Below are 20,497 nucleotides of genomic sequence, written 5' to 3'. Positions count from 1 at the left end.
TGTTACCTAATATTCCTGAAGGATCGGAATCGAGAGAGACTCCAGGTCTCCTTCGGAATTCAGGGTGACACGGGCTGGTCCAGGTACTCATGAGGTAGGGTTAATGGGAAGGCCTCCTAGGTGAGCAGGTGCATCTTGGTAGTGGTGCAGCTTGGCACTGAATCAAACCTCAGTGCCCCTTGGTAGTGGAGTTCAGTCACCCAGATGATGGAAGCACCTGACTTTTTTCTCCAGAAATCTTTCTGCAGCATGGTTTGTTTTGGTTGGTGGACGCACGGTTATGACAGTAAATGTATGAATTAAATAGGCTTTCAGGTTTGAGAAGTCTCGAGTTGGTAGTTTTTGTCAAAATTTACTTTGCTTTCAAAATAATCAAAATCGTAATAGGTTTTGTCCCCCCCTCTGATCCTCATATTTTGTGACGTGAATGGAAAAGCTCCCCAGAAAGCTTTCTCGTGTCAGACTGTTGTACCCAGAAGCAGCGAGGGGTAATGAGGAGTGACGGGATCGTGCAGAGCCTGGGTCGCGGGAGCGAAGAACCAGGAACAAAGGGGAAAGCAGGCGAAGTACGTGAGGACACACAAATGGAAGTCAGGTGTTCTGCAACATTGACGTGGAGATGGCCTTTATAAGAGCACCAAAAAAAAAAAAAAAAAAGGTAAAGGATCGGAAAAAGAAACCGATGTGCAGAGCTCACGATCTGGAGAGAAACGGCTCTTCCCGGAGGGAGATGCGCTGTGACACAGACATATGATACTCGCCCTACAATTGGGTGAGGGTCGGAGAATTTTTGACAGAGAGCAATAAGTCCTGAAATAGGTGTCCAATGGAGAGTCTCCCAACGACAGAAAGAAAGCTAAGTGGAGCACCCCAGGTTCTAGGTAATGGAGACGATGCACTGCCTGGGCCATAGGAAACGAGTTCGCGAAGGCAGAGATCACGGCAGCAGATACTTGATTTCTCGGCTCTGGCACAAGGCCTGGCCCACGGGAGGTAAGTAGCGTTTGAGTGAAGCTGTAAAGGTGTAAAACTCAGCCCAGATTAGCAAGAACAGGAAAGTATTTGTTAGGCAACAGTATAATTACAGGGGAAAAGAATTTTTTATATAAAAGAAACTGTGAAAGGCGAAACAAACTGGCCTTCATATGAGTGAAATTTAGGTTGGAAGAATTAATCCTAAAACATTTTCTTGGAAAATATCTTTCTAAGTTTCCAATCGTGTTTTCCAATCAAAACATGCCCACTTGAGAATATAAACACAGGATAAAATTAAGTAGCCCTATCAAATAGTTTAGGAACAAAAAGAGAAAAAAGATAATGATTCCACACGGTACTTCTCTGCCAGAAGAAGGAGCTCATTGCACCTGCCGTATCACCGCTCGGTAGTGCCTGGTTGGTTTCAGGTTTGTTGAATACCCACATCATTTTGCTGAGGCTACATGATGCTTTTCCTCTGCACTCATTTTCTAAAAATGAGAATATAATTTTTTTCTACATAAGATCCAAGTAAGAAATACTTTCTCTTCTTTCTTCGAATGACTATACAGTGCTATGAAGAAGTTATTTTGTAGATGGGGACAAATAAGGAAGGAATTGATTGATTAAGAGACCTGAGTCTAGAATTTTAGTGGAATCTTTGGAAATGATTTACTATTGCCCTTCAGGAGACAAAGCAGGAAACAGAGCTTGCAGTGGAAAACTAAGGACATCTAATTGTTAATTTTGGTGTTTACTGAAAGGACTGATCTATAGATATTGTGAAGGCCAAAATTTTCAGGATCATGGTCTTTATTCCTTCACCAGTCACACAGGAGGCTGCCTGAGACACTCTGCTCACCAGTGCAGCTGGTGGAGGTCCATACTAGAAGGTCGGTTGAGTAGCTGCCTCTCCATGCTGGATCCAATAAAGAGATCAACCTCTTCACTTTCCCTTAGAGTCTTTAGCGGAAGTCGTGTTGGTCTCAGAGCTTTTGTTAAATCTCTAAGGTTGACGTTGATTAACTTTTAGATTAAGCCACATTCTGAAATGAAGTTTAAAATGTCTTAACCTTCATATAGGAATGGAACTCTCACCAGCCATTATTAGAACTCGCTGATGTTACAAATTTGTGGACGGATGTTATCCATTAAGGTGAAAGCAGAAAGGGGCTATAAAGCTGACTCAGAGAGCTAAGTACTTTACCTTCAGGGAAGCACATATAAAAAGCTGTCCCGAGCCGTATGTAGAGTAGTAGTTAAAGCTTTGAGCACCTGGTTCTTAACTGGCCAGGCAAAGTCATATAAAATACTGACATACTTTCTACTTACTGTTATTTTGATCTTTAGGCAGGTTACTATTTTTATTATATGCTCTTAGGAATTTAGCCTTAGCGATCAGTCAACCCAGAGAGCATTTACTGAATGCCAACCATGTGCCAATATAAATCTAAGATAAAGTTTTAGTTTAGGATGAGATTCCTCAGTATTTGCTTTGGTCTAATTCTTGGATAAATGGAAATAATAGTTACATTCAGTAGTTCTTAACAACCTTTCTCAGTGATTTGACAAGTTGACGTTTTTCAGAGTTCAAAACCTGCAAGGTCCTGCATGCCTGGTTTAGTTAGCTGATCTGGTTGGAAACATGGCATTAATGAGGCCAAGGTTCAATTCTCATGTGGTCTGGGCTGTTTTGAAGGAGAAAACCTGTTCCATAGCCACAGGCTATACTTCTAACTGCCCAGCTTCTTGGTTCGCCAACAATAGCTGTGGTTCCGAAGGGGGAGCGCTCTAGAGAGCGGGGCTCAGAGAAAAGCTTTATCACTCCCGGGGAAAAAAGGTCACATACTGTGATGATAATCTGGTAGATGATCATGTTTACCCCGTCAGGAAATGTGATTGTTGTTGAGGTGGTCGTCACAAATGGGAGAGTGTGGAACCCACGATTATCAACAATAAAAATCGGATCTCTGTGTGTGTGTGTAGTGGGTTTATGGAAAGCAATAGCTAATTTTTACTGAGCATTTCCTATCTGTCTATTATTGTTCTAAGCTTCAGCATACTGAATTTTCGTATGAAGTAGGCACTTTCAGCAGCTCTAATTTATGCGTAAGGAAACGGACACGTAGAGACCTTCGTCATCTTGCCTCAAGGCCACACAGGCAAGCTGATTCCAGAGCTCTTACATTAACCATCCCATCGCTGTGCTGCCGGAGAGGAAGTGCATTAGCTTGCCAGCCGGCTCCCCACTAGATGAGAGCTACCGAGGGGCCAGCTCCCAGTGCACTGGTGAGTGGCAGCTACGTAATGGTTTGACTGTTTGATTCTGTTGCTGGACCACCAGATTCACCAGTTAGCTAAAATTAGTCTATGAAATTTTCATCTGTTCAACACTTATGACACCTTAACCTAAAACGTGCATTTGAATGTTTCTTTGCAAAAGTTCTTGGGTGTTTTTAAAAAAAGCTTCCTAAATTAAAAGCTACCTTTGTTATCCACTCAATAAAGTGCCATATAAGCTACTGCATAAAATCGAATCAGACGTTCAAAATCAAAGTAACAAGCATGCCTTTTTCTCATCAGCCTCACAAACAAGTTCAAGTCTCCCGTATGGAAAAAAAAGTGTCCTGTTGGCCCCAGCTTTCCAGCAGAGTTCCCATCCAAATATCCTTGCTTTTAAGCTTGAATTTTTGTAACCACTCTGATTTCTTAATCCACTGCAATAGGCCTTCCTGCTCTATTCTACTGAGATAAGTCCCTCGAATATTACCAATCCTCTCCTGTCAGTCTATTGTAACTATTTTCTCCGGGTCCTTTTATTTTGTCCACCTTCGCTGCAGTGTCTGACCTCATCCCGATCCAAGTCCTCATATTCAGTATGCTGTATCATTCCATGCCTTGTGAGTTTCTCCTACCTGTCTGTCTGTTTCACTTCCTTAGCCGGCTCAAACACAGACATTGCCTTAAGTTCTTGTCCGTAGCCCTCTCCTCTGCTCTCCCCTGTGTGATCTCATCTTCATCCGTCCACTCAGCGGTGACTTCTGTATGGGAGACGCCAAAACTCTGGTCTTTGTAGTCTTGACTCTTGCCAGCACCAGACTTCTCTTTCCATCTCCTTGCTAGTCATTTTCCTTCTGGTTGGCCTACCAATATTTCAAACTCAGTTGTCCGAACTATGTTTCTTCTCCACACTGTTCTGAGATTTATGCCTTAGTTATTACTGGTTTTTCCTGTCCAACTTCCAAGGGTTTGCCAGATCTCGTTGATTCTATTTCTAAAAAATTTTGGAATCAGTCTGTTTCCAGTTCCATCATTATGGTAATAATTGAGACATCTTACCCCAAATTACTAAGCACCTATTATGTGTCAGGCATCATGCTAAGGACACAAAGGTAGATAAGCCTTCATTCCTGCATTTGGAGCCCTCCAGTTCAAGACAGGAGACAAAAGGAAACAAGTTCCCTGTGTGGCGGTTGTCGTAACGGAAGGAAGTGCGCACGGGGTGTCCTGGGCGTGCACGTGTGGGAGGACGACGTGCTGCTGACCCTGGGTGTACCCGGACGGGCGAACGCGCGGAGCGGTTTGCCTGCACGCAGCAGCTGCCCCTTTCTGAGCGCCGAGTACACACCTGATTACATGCGCAGTGTTTTGCTGACTTGGTGCACCACCAGCTGAGAGTGTTCGTTAAATGATATGTATTAGTCTGAGTGTGATCTGCCTCTCCCTTCTGGCAGGGATAATCTGAGTATTATGAAAATGTGCCTGCTCTGTGCTATGTGACCCGTGTGAAATCTAGAGTTGCCCTGTGATTTCACATTAATGACAGTAAAATACAGGAAATTCTATGATAAAAGAATCACTCCAAATTTTCAGCGAAGTTCTAACTGGAACTAGAAATAGAAGAAATGTATAGCAATGTTGATTTCCTCTGGATAAATACCCAGAAGTGTAATTCCTCGGTCAAAAGGTAGATCCGTTCTTAATTTTGTGAGAAACCTGCAGACTGTTTTCCGTAGCAGCTCTACCAGTTTGCAACCCCACCAACTATGTCTGAGGGCTCCCTTGTCGCCGCATCCCCGCCCACACTTGCTGTTTTCTGATTTATCGATGCCAGCCATTCTGACAGAGGGGAGGTGATAGTTCGCCGTGGTTTTCATTTGCATTGCTCTGATGCCTGGTGACCTTGAGCATCTTTTCATGTGTCTGTTGGCCATCTGTGTTTCCTCTTTGGAGAAGTATCTGTTGTACAGCAACATCGAAAAAAAAATTTAACCCTTTATTTTAAAAACTTTAAAGAGCTTAATTTAGTTAATGGTGGAAAAGTAGTGTATTAACTCCAAATTTCATATTTAATCCATATTCTTGTGTTTTGGACCTTATGTTATTGAAATTATTACTATATGTCAAAATGGGCAAATATTGGCAATTTTATATGGCTCAACCTAAGAAATCCATAACTTTATTATTTTTTTTTTTAGTTATTGGGACCAGTAGAATTGCAGTGTGTATTCTGTTTCTTAAGGTAATCAGGGAGAGGTCACCTTTATGGCTCAGACATCAGTATTCTTTGTTCTTATCTGATTGCGTCGACTTTCTCATTTCAGTAGAGATTCTTGAAGGTTTACTACTTTACTCTCTAGGACATGAATATATATATATAAAGTGTGTGTGTATGTGTGTGTGTGTGTGTGTGTGTGTGTGTGTATTTTTTTGGGGGGGGGTTGGTTCTCAACAAAACACCATTTAGAAATTTGCACCTAAGTAGTTCTTGGATTTAGAGCTCCCTGAGAGAGCTGTAGATGTCAGAGGTGGGAAGAATTAGTTCTCTCTTTTTAAAGACACAGCATCTAAGATTCAGTCAGGATTGTTAACATACCTAACATTATGCAGCTAACAATTTATAGAGTTAGGACTAGAGCTCTTTCTTTTTGCAGAAACTAAGGATATAGTCAGGAGCTGAGGGAGAGGGAGAAGGAGACAGGGAAGGAGGGAGGGAGGGAGAAAGAAAGGGAGACAGGGAAGGAGAGGGAGGGAGGAAGGAAGGGAGAGAGAAAGGGGGAAGAAGCGGAGGCATTTGGAGGATTTATGACAGTATTAAATAGTCAGCCTTATCTCTGAGCAACCACAACCTTTAAGATTCACAGTAACCCAGACTCCCCCGGCCACCACGCTGATTAGGGCGCCTTCTTGCATGATCGTTCCCACCAGATCTCTTGCCTTCCCTTTGATCTCCATGTGACCAGTGGAGCTGTTCTGTGGCAGGAGGAACAGGTACTTATGATTCCAGGGGCTACATGAGATTTGGTCTTTGATTCCCCAACCTGGGAAACATAAAAACATGTCTTTAGAGATAATCAGGTTCTAATGTAAGATATTCAATTACTTTGACATATTTACTCTTATTCTCATTCCTAAAGAACCATATACAAGATTAAATGGAAAAAACATTTCCACTACTTTTCTGTTTATATGATCTTTGGAAATTTACTCAAGGAAATTAATTTTAGGAAAATTTTCAGATTACCAATTGCATTCAGTGTGGATTTTATTTATGTATTAATATAATATAACTCTCAGTTTTCTGTTTGGCCAAAATGTGTAATCCAAAGTGGAAGGCATAATTTTTTGACATGATACTGTATTTCAGAGGCTCTCTGGACATATTTCAGAGCTGCGTTATTTAATTAATAATAAAAATGATTTTGAAAATATAATATTGCCAATAGAGCAAAGGTATTAATTCTAAAATTATCCTACTTTCAGAGTTGATATGTTTGAAATTTTTTAATTAAGGAAACCCAGCAGTTGAAAACATCATCCCATTCTTCTGTAAAACGTATAAAAGAATGTGGAACTGAAATGGAGTTTGCTAAGAAAAGTCACTAATTGTCTTGGTGCACTGACAAAGTTCTCGCAGTTCTCTTTGAACATTTGAAATTCTATTCTGTCATGCTCTGGACAGGCTTTTAGATTAAAAAAAGAAAAAGTTGGCTAATTGACCTATTTAAAGCTCTTCTCACCATGTCACCAGCCTGAAGACCAGAGTGCTCTTCGAAAGAGCTGGGTTTTTTATGAGGTGTTAAGTCAGCATTGCCAAATGTGTCTTGGTGGAGCCTCTCTACCTCATAGCAGAGCGATGCAGGCTACTTGGTCATTCATGTATCTTTAATAGCGTACGATCAACCCTTCTTATAAGGAAATGTGTGGGATGTCTTGGTTACATATAAATCATCATGAATAGAATGCATTTGTATTTATATAGGATTGAGGCCAGGAATCCCTCCATGTATCCATTTAATTTGTTCTGCAGACTTAAAAATATTGGCAGGACAGACTACATGCACGGCATCTTGAGTACTGATGCATTCTTGATACACTGATGAAGAAAAATGGGTAAACCAGCTTGGATTTCCTAGGCTTTTGGCAGGAGCAGGAGGATTTGGTTTCCAGAGTACAGTTATAATCTCTTACCTCCATGTGGTCCTCTCTCGTTCACAGTGTGCATCATCTCACATTTGCCGTGTTGTGTGAGTCTCATAGCTCCCCTGAGGGCTGAGCAGGCAGGTGCGTAATACCCTCGATTCGAAGTCTGAGAAACTAAAACCTAAGAGAATGCTTGAAAATGTAGTGAGAATGGTCTTCAAATCCAATGTTCTTTCTAGTACTTTAACCACGGGAGCTTCACAGTGTGGTCTCAGGAAGTTTGAAAGACAAAGCTTTAAAAATCTTTAATCTGCAGCATTTGGTTGCTCAGGTAATAGACTAAGCTGGTGCTCATTTTCCCGTGGTTGGAAATTTGATGATAGAATTACCAGCCTCCTTGAAAGTCTAGCCTGAGAATAGCATGGATGGAGATGCATAGTAGAGACAAGAGGGAATTTAGGCGTCTAACCCTCTTTGGGCAGGTGGAGGTGGAGTGGAACGAGAGCTCAGGCAAATATTTTCGTGATACTTAGGTGAGTTCTTAGAGTTTGGATTCTAAATATATCGAAGCCTCATTATACCATTGTTTTGGAGGCTTATGCTTTAGAATAACCTTATAGGTGGAATCTGGACCTTCTTTGATGAAGTCCCAATTTCTGTAATTTAGTGAAGAATGTTATAGACATAGGCTGATATTAAGGCTGTCCTTTAATTAAGGCTGTACCCTTTCGTAGTGTTTGCTAAATAAAGAGGAAAAAATTCTATTCTTATTATTGTTATATGGATACTTACGTCTGTCTTGCTCTTCCAAACCGAATTGTAAATTCTGAAAAATGGGGATTAAATACTATATATACTGGCTGTACAATAAATATTTGTTAAATTAAATTATTTGTGTAAAATTTGCTGGGTGCCTTTCAGGCATATACTTGCAATATATTCCATGTCCCTATGCAATCGATCTTTTGTCCAATTTTTTTTAATAATGTTTTTTATATAATAGGTTTTTATAATGATTTTGATTCACTTATTCACATATAAAATATCTACCTACTTCAGTAAAATGGTTTTGACCTTGAATTCCATGGCTATTAAATATTTGATATATGCATGTCCAGAACATAATGAGTGGACTAGCATGAAGGTCACTATAGTATCATTTAGTGATTTAGTGCTGTACTTAGTTGAAATTCCAGCTCTGAAATGTCTTAGCTGTGAAACTTTGGGCAAATAACGGTTATATACCAAGCCCAGTGTCTGCATTTGTAAAACAGTAAGGATAGCTCCTAAGAGTATTGTGAAAACTGAATGAAGAATGCATAGTACTTGTCATATAATAAATTCTCCTACATTAGATGTTAAAATTATTTCGATTCGAAGGTCTTTAGTGATGGATATACAAATGCTTGTTCCCAGTAAGACGATTTTAAGATAAATAATATCCCTGAGTGGGAATTGGTGCCACAATTTCCCCCCCAATCTGAGTAAAATGTCATAGATTTTATGTTTCAAAGTAAAGATAGGTATGTAAAATGTTTGGAAAATGAAATTACACAACCAAGTCACATTTCTAATTGATTTTTTTCATCGTAACTGTGGGCGTTAGGTCATGCCGGAAGTTATTTTTCATGCACGAAGCATGCATTAAGCATTTGCTTCCTTCGACCTGCATTTGCTTCCTTCGACTGGCATTTGCTTGCCGTGGCCCGTTCTCCCCACTGCGTTTTCCAGAGATGGCAGCACTTGCCATCCACGTGTATCTCGCCTCATCTGAAAACACTGCTGAAGTCGCTGCAACTCTCAGGTGCTAAATTGTATTTTAAGGGTGCCAGGAACCCTTTGGCCATCAAATGTTTACCAGCCTTTAAGAGGCAAGTACTTCCTTATTACATAAAATCACTAGTTACACGGTTGAGTGGTTTCTTTTATTTGAGCGGTTTCTGACAGCTGCAGCAAAGTGAAGGAAAAAGAAAAGCCAAACAGATTAGAGAGAACTCAAACATGATACGTGTAGTAGTGACTCCTAACTTCACTTGATGGTGGGTGTTTGCTAAAAATGCAGTTACCCAGGCCCCTTCCCTAAAGATCCTGAGCCAGTGGGTTTGGTGGCGTCCCAAATCAGGTGTGTCAGATGATTCTTCTGGCCAGTTCAGAAAACACTGTGTATATGGAAGCCTACGAGAGTACAAGAACGGCCTCAAAGAAATGCTCTTTATTTTTCTTTTACGTGAGACATATTAATAAGCAAAGAGAGACAGCAAGGAAAACAACCTGTAATATTTTTTCTCAGAATTAGTGTAGCTGTTAACAACTATTACAAATGGGGCTCTGAAGCCAGACTCTCTTGAAATCCAGACTCTCCCACTGCCAGTGTGATGTTGGGCAAGTTAAATAATTTCTTTGTGCGGCGATTTCTTTATTTGTAAGAAAGGCATGGTGATATCACCTACTAGGGCTGCTTTGAAGATTAAATGAGTCAATACATATAAAAGCCTTAGAATAGTCCCCGGAAGTCCAAATAAGTACTCAACCAATGTTGGCCGTCCTCGAAAATCATGTGAGAGTTATTCATAGCAGCATTCCTAGCACTACTATCACCACGACGTTGTCGCAGCTGGTGTTTTACAAAGACGACAGTACTTCCCATCGCACGTGTTCTTCCACAATGTGACCTTGCCGCCCGCCCCCCCCCCCCTGCCCCCATATCAAGAAGAGAGTCTGATTCCTTTCTTTGAATTTGGGTAGGACTGTGACTGCTTTGATCCATAGATTGCAGTGGGACTTCCACGGGTTGGTCATAAAAAGCCATGCTACTTTCTAGAATACTCATGCTTGCCCTGGGATGACATGTGAGAAGTTTGGTCACTCTGAGGCTGCCATGCTGGGAGGAGGCCACGGCACATGGAGAAGCACACGGCTGCTCAGGTGCAGCCCTAGTCTTTGACTGATCCCGGCCCAGACCTGTGAGCGAAGGAGCCTCTAGGTGATTGCAGTCTGCTGCTGTTGAGTCACCTCCAGCTTTGAAGACTTCGCAGCTGAGGTCCCAGACCTTGTGCAGAAGAGATAAGCTGTTCCTACATGCCCTGTCCAAATGCCTCACGCACAGACTAAAATGCTTGCTGTTTCAAGCCATAACATTTTGGAGTAGTTTGTTATGTAGTGATAGTCCCTGGAACATGCATCTTTCCAACCCCATGAATGTAGTGACCATGTCTTTGTTCACTACTCACTCTTTGTCACCTAGCACAGAGTAGCCCCCAATCTTTGTTGAACAACATCCTGTGTTTTAAACAATTCCTTATTGTGCGGTAACTACATAGTTTTCCATTCTCAGTTATTTTACTTATCACTTTAAATACCTGGAAATGGAATTGCTAAGTCATAAAATATTATAAATGGTTTTGATATGGAGATATCGAAACATTCGGTCGCTATTATTGCCTACCAAGAAGCATCCAGAGAGCCTATTGAAGTTGTACCATCAATGTATCTTAAAGAACTAACATGTGCTAATTAAATGCACATGACTAATTTATAAACCAGAATGATGACTCTCGAATAGAATCCCAATATATTAACTTTAAAACAAGAGGTTTCTAGTGGTTCTCTATTTGACTTCTAGGAGTCCAAGCAGGTAGTAAGGTGAAGTCCATAAACTACGTCAAATATTTCTGCAAACCTGACTTGTGAGTTCTCGAATTTAGGCAAGATGTGAACAAGCATGAGTTTCCTCTCCTTTGGCCAAATTTATAAGGTATCTTGTGTCGTTCAGCCATCGTGATGTTGAAGATAAATTTTGAGGCGTAGCTTCTACAGCATATACTGTTAGCAGAGCTACATACCACAGAGTTTCTGAATTGAACATATCCCATTTATCATTTGATAAGAGACAGTGTGGTGGCCAAAATCAAGGGCCCGTAGCAGTAAACAGTGCTTAAGTGTCTAATCCTCATTTGGGTAAATTACTGATTAATATCATAGCCATATTAGTGATTTATACAATTTCACGATATTACTATGAGCACTTGCTGATTTTGGGTCCTTGGGTAAAACTTAGATCTTATAACAGAGCACAAGTTTGAGAAATACAGATATATGTGTGGAGAGTGTTATTTTTAAGTGCTTAACACCAAAGACGAAATTAAGTTGTTTAGAAACATAAACTTATGACAAAAGGAAATTATTTTTTTCACATCTAGGATAATTACAAAAACTACCCCCCCACCCCACTTGCTAAAGAGTAAATATACTAGAATGGGAAAACATGGGGTCTTGGGGTCAGAGAACAAAGGGTTGAATTCTAGGCAGTTGATAGGGGACAGTCCCTGGACTTTGGCGCTCCTCATCTGCGGCACTGGGATAATGTCTCATCACAGTGTTTTGTGAGAACTAAATCAACACGTGAAAGACCCAGTCACAATGGGTGGTGTGCTGGTGTTCACTCGGTGGAAGTGGGGTCTTTCCAGGTAGTTGTCGCTGGCTTTCAGAGTTGGGAGGCATCTTCTTCTTTGGATAGTGCAGTAAATATAATATTTCTGGATTTTTTTTAGCCACCAGATAGTTCAACCTTATGCTAATCTGTAATTTTCTGAAACTGTCAGGTGAGATTACATCTTTCTTTACATTAATTGTATTACTGATAACCAAGGGAATAACCACACTTGAAAACCGCTTATACATGAATTATTACATAGATGATGAATCATGTCTGTTTTGCCATATTTTGTGTCAATTGCAGAAGGCTACTTCCTGAGTCTATTAACCTCTGACATTACATCGTATCTTTTGGAGCATGTGGATTTCTGAGCATTGACATACCCATGAATGAAAACGTATTCATAATAATATCATGGGAAGTCAACTTAGAATTCATTTGGTTTTGTTATAATTTCTACTGTATTGATTAGGAAACTGAAGTTCAAATAGGTTAAGGGACTAAAGGAAGCAGAAGCAAACTTAATAATCAAAATGCTTTCATTTTATGTATCTGGAGGGCTAGAGATTCATTGTGGTAAGACAGAGATTAGCTCTTGGAAATTACATCCTCTAGCCCAGCATTTTCCCAAAATTTTCCTGTGATTTTATGTCATAAATTTGATATTACCAAATTAATAATAAAAAATGTAAGTATCCAATTGCTAATTGAGAAAATGCTTCACGCTAGGTTTGAATAAGGTCTCTATTAAAACATTGGGCTAGTTTTAGAGAGTTCCTTGGCCGTAAAATGAGTTACGACGTTGAGACATTTTGAGTTGTAACATAAGGTGGCTTTACTGTGACAAATCTCCAGGTTGATTGCAATAATCTTAGTGCCCTTTGTTTACTTTTCATTTTGTCTTGAATATTAAATCCAAACAAAGTCACTGGAATAAATAACAAAAGAATGAAGTAAGTTCCTGGATGGATTTGAAGCTCAGTTGACTCCTTATATGGATAAACCGTATTAAAGCGCACATCTGTCTTTGGATATCAAGAACATAAAAATGTACATTAAATGCTGATAAAAGTGAGATTTGTTTATTTTTACACAAAAAAGATTTCATATTATCTTGCTTGCATAGGCACTGGAAGCAAGTATGTATTTAAAAGTCTGGAGTTTATACTTTTCTTCTTTTTCCTGGAAGTGAATTACTTTTAAAGCTTTTTTTTTTTTTTTTTCTTTTCTGAGCTCCCCTAACAAAATGCTATCAGATCAGAACAACTTGGCAATTAACCTTTGTCAGCTCAGTAACAAGAAGAATAGAATATACTGTAAACTTATCGCTGAGACCTCACCGTGGGTTAAAATCAACTGATTTCTTTCGTCATCTTATATGTTTGTTATTCTCTTGTGGTTGTACAATCATTATAAAACAAAGGGAAGCTTATATTAATCATTTTACTCCAGCAGTTCTCGTGAATGTTTCCTAGCATCCTTCCTATTTTTAAAAATTAGCGAGGCAAGTACCCCTTTTTTGGATGCTATTTTTAATAGCTGTAACTCCAAAAAGGGCTGAGGTGGAAGTGAGAATTTTCCAAAGGTGATCAGACACCTATGGATTTATTCTTTGTGGTAAAGGAACTAAAAGAGAAAAAGATAAAAGAAAAAGTAGACTATTTGCCAAAAAAGATTGTCGGTAGAACGTTGCCAAAAAGCTGCCTGTGATATTGGAAATATTACTTGCCTGTTTTGAATCAGTTTCGGACCCCCTTCGGTTGACCCCTGCCCCGACCTGCCAGTGCCCCCACCCCATCCCGTTACCTAAGAGGCTCGTTGTTTTTTAATTGACTCAGAGTGGAGAAGGGGATTGTGATGAGAGAAAGGAATAGAAATAAAAGTGCTTTATTTGCAAAATAGGGAGTTTTCATTCAGTATTTCCCACTCTACATATTTGGAAGGACGTCAATTGGAAGACCACGATGAGTGATTTCCGGATATCAAAGAGGAATCGCTGGTTATTTCTAATAGAAAAATCCATGTATCTTTTAATTTGTTTGGTAATCTTCTCTTTGGTCAGGTGTGTGAAACTAGACTTGTTATCTAGCGTCTGTTATTGTAAGATGTCATGTAATAGTGCACACAGGCAGCTTAAAAACCATGGGTTTCTCCTGCTCAGGCCCTAAAGCATGTCTACCCGATGGCAGCAGCATAGGACAAAGTCAGCGACAGGTCTCGTGTTAATTTTATTTTTTTTATTTTTTGCAATATTGTGTCAAATATCTAGTGGGACTTTCCCCAGGCCAGTTTTTGGACCACTGCGGGGTGGAAGGCAGGGAGAGAGAGGGCGGGGAAGGCGGGACTGACTGCCGGGGGGCGCAGATGACTTCACCCTGGTCCTGTGCAGTGTGTGGTGGCGGCTTACCGACTGCCATGGGCTGAACCGCACGGAACTGCTGTTTTTATTGGCGAAAGTGGTTACGTAGCAGCCGTTGCATCTGCTGCCGCAGATAGGCAGCAGCGAATGCCTGCGCTCTCATTAATGATCAGGGTAACGCATGTTTATTGAGTCCCGCCTCATTATATAAGAGTGTGGAGGGCCGAAGGCATTTCTAGAGCCCCTTGGCCTGGGGCTAGCGTGCTCGTATTTCCTTCCTTTTCGGTTGAGTCCTGCAGGCCTTTTAAGACTGGGCTCTAAACCACTCTCTCTGGGAGTTAGGGCGTTTTGTTTCATTATCTGCTTATTTTTGCTCTTCAGAGTTCCTGAGTTTTACATTAGGGTGATTAACTTGTATATGTAATTTTTGTCTTACTTTTCCATTTAATATATATGTTTATAACATTAGAAAAATATTTCATGTTATAAAATTTTTATAACTATATTTCAAGGTTATGAAATATTCCTTTAAGTGGATAGTTTATTAGCCATTCTTGTATTCGAAGGATGTTTAGGTGGTTGGGTTACTGTCTTTGCGCAGAAAATTTTTCCTGTTATTTCAGATTATTTCCCTAGGATAGAGTCCCCAAAGTGGAATTACTTGGTCAAAGGGTACGAACATAGAAAAATCTCTTGATACATGTCAACTAGAAATAGCTGTATTTTTAATACGCTTGATATATGAAGTTTGACTCCTCATCAGTCACAGGATGTGTTAAAAACTGTTTAAAATGACTTGCTTGCATGGTGGTCCACAGCCATATTCAATGACAGTGGTAGAGCCCGGATGAAGGGGGAAGTTTGGAGTTGCTAGTATCAAGAGGACCACTAGCTTTTCTCAGAGGAACAACCTCTGAATAAGCTGATACCAAAAAGAAAGACCAAGTTTCTGAAGTTTCTGATGCGTAAGAGATTTCCTCAAGTTCTGTTTGTAATTATTTTGCCTGGAGGAAATGAGGAAAAAGGAGACCAAGTGTCAGCCTATGTCTGGGGAATTTTCTAAAGAATAAGTTACAATTTTCACACCTTAGGAAAGAAGATGTAAAATGATATGTTTGGGTTTAGACAGTGTGTTCACTTAACACATGATAAATGAGAGATAATGTAGATCATACAGGGCCCTGATGGTTATGCCGTTGCTTTCTTCCTTACTCACTACAGTGATTAAAAAGGTCTCTTTTCCTTTTTAAATATCTATCAAGCTTATTTTTAATTCCTGCATATTAACTATAACATTCCTCCCTAAATAAGATCAAACAGTTGACAAATTCTACTTAGACCCTAACTTCTCTGGGTCTGAGGAGAAAATAAGCCTATGAGGAACAAGTGCCTGCATTCGATGTCACAGCGTTGGGTGACATGGGCAGTGGGGAACTCAGGGAGAGGGAATGGGATCAGAGTCAAGGTGTGACTGCTGTGTGCAGTGCCATCTTGCTTACTCAGATGATGCTTTGAGACCAACTTGTCCTAGAACCCAGAAAGAAGGCCCAGTCATGATCAAGTCATGGTTCAAGTGGGCTCCTGAACATCACATGAATGACAGCTTCACCCAGCAAGGGGAGTGCCTTGCCTTGGGGCCAGAGCAAAGCATCAGAGAACAGGTGCTCGCCAGGGCCTCTCACAGCCACTTCTGTGGGAGACAGCAGAGTGTAGTGGTTTGGAGCATGGGCTCCAGATCCAGACAGTTTATGTTAGAAACTGGTTGCTACCTCTTGCTAAGCTGTGTGACCTTGGATGAGTTACTTAACCTCTCTGTGCTTCAGTTGTTTACTCACCTGTAAGATGGGCGTAATAATAGTGCCTGCCTTGGGAAGGCTGCAAAGATTCAGTGATTTAATATACACTAAGTACTTAGAATGGTGCTTGGCATGTAGTAGGTACTGTTTATTTTTTTACTCCTAGTGTTTTAAGATAAACATCCAAACAGGTAACAAAAAGTTTTTAGTATATTTTAAATATGTACACTTAACAGATTCACCTTTTACACACAGTACAGTGACTGTATGGATAGCTTCATCCGGGGATCAGGTCAAAAGTCTAAATTCAAGGTTCTCTGTGATGTGAGATGACAAACGGGCCTCCCGGTGCACCCCATTCAAGGCGCTGGTGTTTATACCCTGATCGCTGTGCCGGCTAAGTAGGTCTCTTTTCCTTTAAGTAGTTGGTATTGAGAGTGCTCTGCTCAACTGAACCATTTGTTGGGCTGAGGAGGAACTTTGACGAGGTGTCTCGGCCTCCCTAACATTTCCACCTGCTTCATAGCAGTCATTTGGAACAGAAAACGTATTTTTGAGGTTCCGCACATTAGCACTCTTGAGATCTAGAGGGACGAATGGTGTGTCGAGCTCAGGACGAGAGAGAAAAGCAATCGGACTGGGATGGTTCATGGAGCATTCGTGGTTCCCTTGGTGCCCTGACACTGTGTGGTCGCGTGCAGGGTCAGACGCTGGCTGTAGGAGGTGGTGCAGAACCAGGCAGAGTTTCTTGTGTTTCTCTTCTGGTTGGAGGAAACCGAAGAATCCAGGACATACCAACACCAGCCATCCTGTGCTTGGGAAGGCGATCTGGAGTAGCGATGCTTGAAAATGCCCACTTCTGGGTTAAAAGCAGGAGATGTTGCAGGTCCTTCTTTGCACTTAGACATTTGGAAGAATACTGTAAAACATTCACACCTGTGTACAAGGTCTTTGCGGAGGACTAGAAGACCTCACATCTCGGCCAGACTTGCGAAAATCCTTGGCATTAAGAAACGTGGTGCCTGAAATACGGACCAGGAAACGCTGGGCATCTCCACTGTTCCAGAGACCAGAGATCAGGGAGAGGTGCGTCATTTCATCTCAGCAGCGTGAACACCCCGCGTTTCAGCGAAGAACTGCCGCCGACCGCGGGGCGCTCGTATGTGCCTGTAGTAAGCGCGCGGCCTGCTTTTTTCGGCAATTCGATTTAGCTGTTACGTAAGCTGTTTTCATAGCTCCCTCCACCCCCTGGAGAATCATTTTTCCTTGTATCTCGGCATCCATGTCTCACAATAAAGCATCTAATTATGAGATATTCAGAGTATCTTTGATCTTTTGTTTTTCTTTAATATATACTGATCTGTAAAAAGGCAAAATTTATAAACAATGTTGGTTTCTACTTAAATTATATCTTTCGACAGTAAAATGGACTCTAGTAGACCTGAAAGATGTAGTTGCTAAAAAACTGACTTAATGTTAAGCAAAAATTTAACTATCTGATTCCAGGACTATTAGCTATGTGTGAAAAGAAAAACTGCAAAACGTGAGTTGAAAAGATTCATTAAAATTCATGGCAAAACTCAGTGGGAATGAGTCAAATTGGAAAATATTGTTAAAGCTGTAGCAGAATGTGCGTTATGCCTCTAGGGTCATTTATTTGAAATCTTTCTCTCACATACACCATATATATAGATTTCTATCTGTTCCAAGTGTGCTCGAGCGCTCAGAAAGCAAGTTAAATCTCTCAGAAGAGAATTTCTCCCTCGTTTCGGAGAGTTATTTTTAATTTTGCCTCCCATGCGCTCGTGCCAGGTAGCTCTTTCCGCCGCCGAGGTCACTCGGTGGGTGTGCTGCTGCTCCCTGCCAGACGGGAAGAGTCACGGAACGGCCTCGGACACAGCGCCCAGTCGGAGCAGCGGTGGAAGGTGCTGGGGAGGGTTTGCTGGAGCAGCATGAAAAATAAATCCCCCGAGCAAAGTAGTGATTAATGAACCAACCGAAATCGTTGCAGAGTACCCTTACGCGCTTAGGGGTGCTGCTCTTTTTCGGTTTTGTACACGGGGAGATACAGTGTAACATTAGTTAGACTTCGGATTACTAATTTAGGAATAACATTTTTTATTAGACTTTTTAAAAATATCGGAATATGCTCTCTCACTATGACAAGATTCTGACTTCTTTTTTCATGTTTTGCCAACAGCCTTTTGAAGCATGGAAATTACATAGTGATATACATGTGAATAATAAGATATTGTCAAAATTCATCCTCGAGGTTGATAGTTAAACAAATTGACACATTTCCTCTATGGATTATATTATTTACGCAAAGAAATACAATCAGCATATTTATCACTGATCGATGGAAAGCTTTGTTCATGGGAAAATGTAAGCAAAAATTCTGTAGGCTGGAAATATTTAACTTCAGCGTATTTGTAGAATAACAGAATTTCTGAGACAAAGGTCTTAGACCAATATCATACATTTTGATTTTGGTGAGGAGGAAAGCAGACGATGGCTAAATGTAGGTGTATAAGTTGGTGTGTGTACTTTTTAGATGTGAAGAGGGGGAGTAAATAGAGTTTTAGGAAAGTAAAATACGCTTTCATTTCTAAATACTGCGTCTCACATTAAAGTAATCTATCAAGAAACCGAGCGATAAATCTTTAGCTTATGATTGTGGCGAGGGCCTCAGCTTGAATCCTAGCTGTACGCTCCCCGAGATGTCAGCACGTCTAAGAGGCTTGTCACGTGCTTGTCTGGGAACTATTTGAGAAAAGTCCAAGGCGTCTTCTGAGGGGCAGTGAGTCATCCTGACTGAGCGCCATCCTGAAGGGAAGGGCGAGAGGGTCGCAGGCCCCGGCGAATGGGGGGCAGTTTTGCATGTTGCTCATCTTTGTCTTCCACGTGCTCTTTTTCTCTTGGGGATTGCGCCAGACCCCAGTGGAGAAGACTCAAAGTGAGACCACTGAGGGAGGCTTTTCACTTTTTTACTAAAACGTCTGAGATCCACTTTGGCGGGCCAGTGAGCAGTGTGGTCGGAAGCAGGGCCTCTGCGCACCACTAGCTGGTCGTGTGTGGTGCACAGCTCCGCGCCGAGTCGGAGGCAGGGGCCCTCGGGAGAGGTGTTCTCTCCGCCTCAGGGGCGAGAGCTCCAGTGCAGGGTGACATTGGGAACACTGGAGACTGCTACAGCTTTGGCAAGACACAGGCCTGGGGCGCGGATGGCTGGAGAGGTCAGAGTGGCCTTGGGGGGTTAATAGCTTCGAGCATGGTCGGAGGTGTCTCTGGCCCCAGGAGCAGGAGAAGAATTAGTAGGAAGGATGCCATGAGGAAGCAGGGAGGAGTCCGCATCGTGAGCCCCCCAGGGAGACCCGGCAGGACTCCTGGGCTGGCGGGCGGGGAGCCAACCTGGGAAGAGACAGTATGACGCTACAGAAGAAACGCCGCTTTGTGACTCCTGCACGTGCCCCTCCGAGTTCACGCAACTGCTGGGGCAGCAGGCGCTCTGTTTTATGATCGTTTTATACTTCTGAAAATAAGAACCAGGAACCCGTTATTTGGTAAAGAAGACTATAATTGCCACTACTCATGGAATGACCACGAAGTGTTGGGAATATCAACCTTTTCTTAAACGGAAGTGCGCAGACCCTTAGGACAGCTTCTTCCCGAAGGCGAACAGGAGCCTGGAAGGGGGGCGGCGCGGGAGCAGCGAGACTCCCCAGGCTGTGCGGGGACAGCGCGTCCCCCTGTGCCTGCGCTTCTGCGCTGCGTGGCTGCCCCATTCGGAACGAGAGCGCTTTTCACGTCAGAGGCTTACCCCGCTCTCCGAGCGGACGAGTGCCGTCCCTTCCCTCTAATCCGCAGCCCTCGAGAATGATTCAGTAGGTGTCTTCACACCCCTCTGGTAGATGGCAAAACGGAGATTCACAGAAGTCACGCAAATTGCTAAAGTGAGCAGCAAGGCGTGGGAGAATCAGTTCAGGTCCAGATCCCTGTCTTCCTACAACCGATGATCTGTCAGGTGTTCTCTTAGAGCCAACTCCCGCGTCCCGCTGCAGATAGGTGTGAAAGACCCGAAGCATCGGAGATACACTCTTTAGTAAAATTACTTGATTGAGTGGTAGAATGTACCAATGGTATTTTCTTGGATATAGCAAACATGATTCAGTGGAAGAACAGCCGCATAACTAAGTCATAAATCTAATTCTCCAAGTTAGCAGATCTTCAAGTCGTGGTTGACTCCCTTGATTCATCCTCGTAGCTAACTTCGTATAAAAGCTATAAAGATGAGTTTTTGGTCTTGAAAAAAACATGGCCTCTAGTTGAGGTCTGTTGCTTTATGAAGCAAGACTATGTGAGATTCGCTACAAATACAGAGAAATGTGAAGCCAGGTTTGGTTTGTTGCAGTGTCCATTTATTAGGATAACCGCTTTGTTCTTGATGTTACACTAGCTATATACAAACAAATGGAAAAACTTTATAAGGATTATACATAGGTATTGTTTCTT

General features: G+C 41.7%; 1 protein-coding gene across 8 annotated transcripts in view; it reads left to right on the top strand.

The window, feature by feature from the left end:
* Window positions 1-20,497, top strand: part of XKR9 (XK related 9) — a 226,234-nt gene that overhangs the window by 154,647 nt on the left and 51,090 nt on the right. The gene's annotated exons all lie outside the window — the stretch shown is intronic.

The sequence above is a fragment of the Rousettus aegyptiacus genome, unplaced genomic scaffold (genome assembly GCF_014176215.1).
Source record: "Rousettus aegyptiacus isolate mRouAeg1 unplaced genomic scaffold, mRouAeg1.p scaffold_m13_p_15, whole genome shotgun sequence".
Lineage (NCBI taxonomy): Eukaryota > Metazoa > Chordata > Mammalia > Chiroptera > Pteropodidae > Rousettus > Rousettus aegyptiacus.
This window is presented reverse-complemented; position numbering and strand designations above follow the sequence as displayed.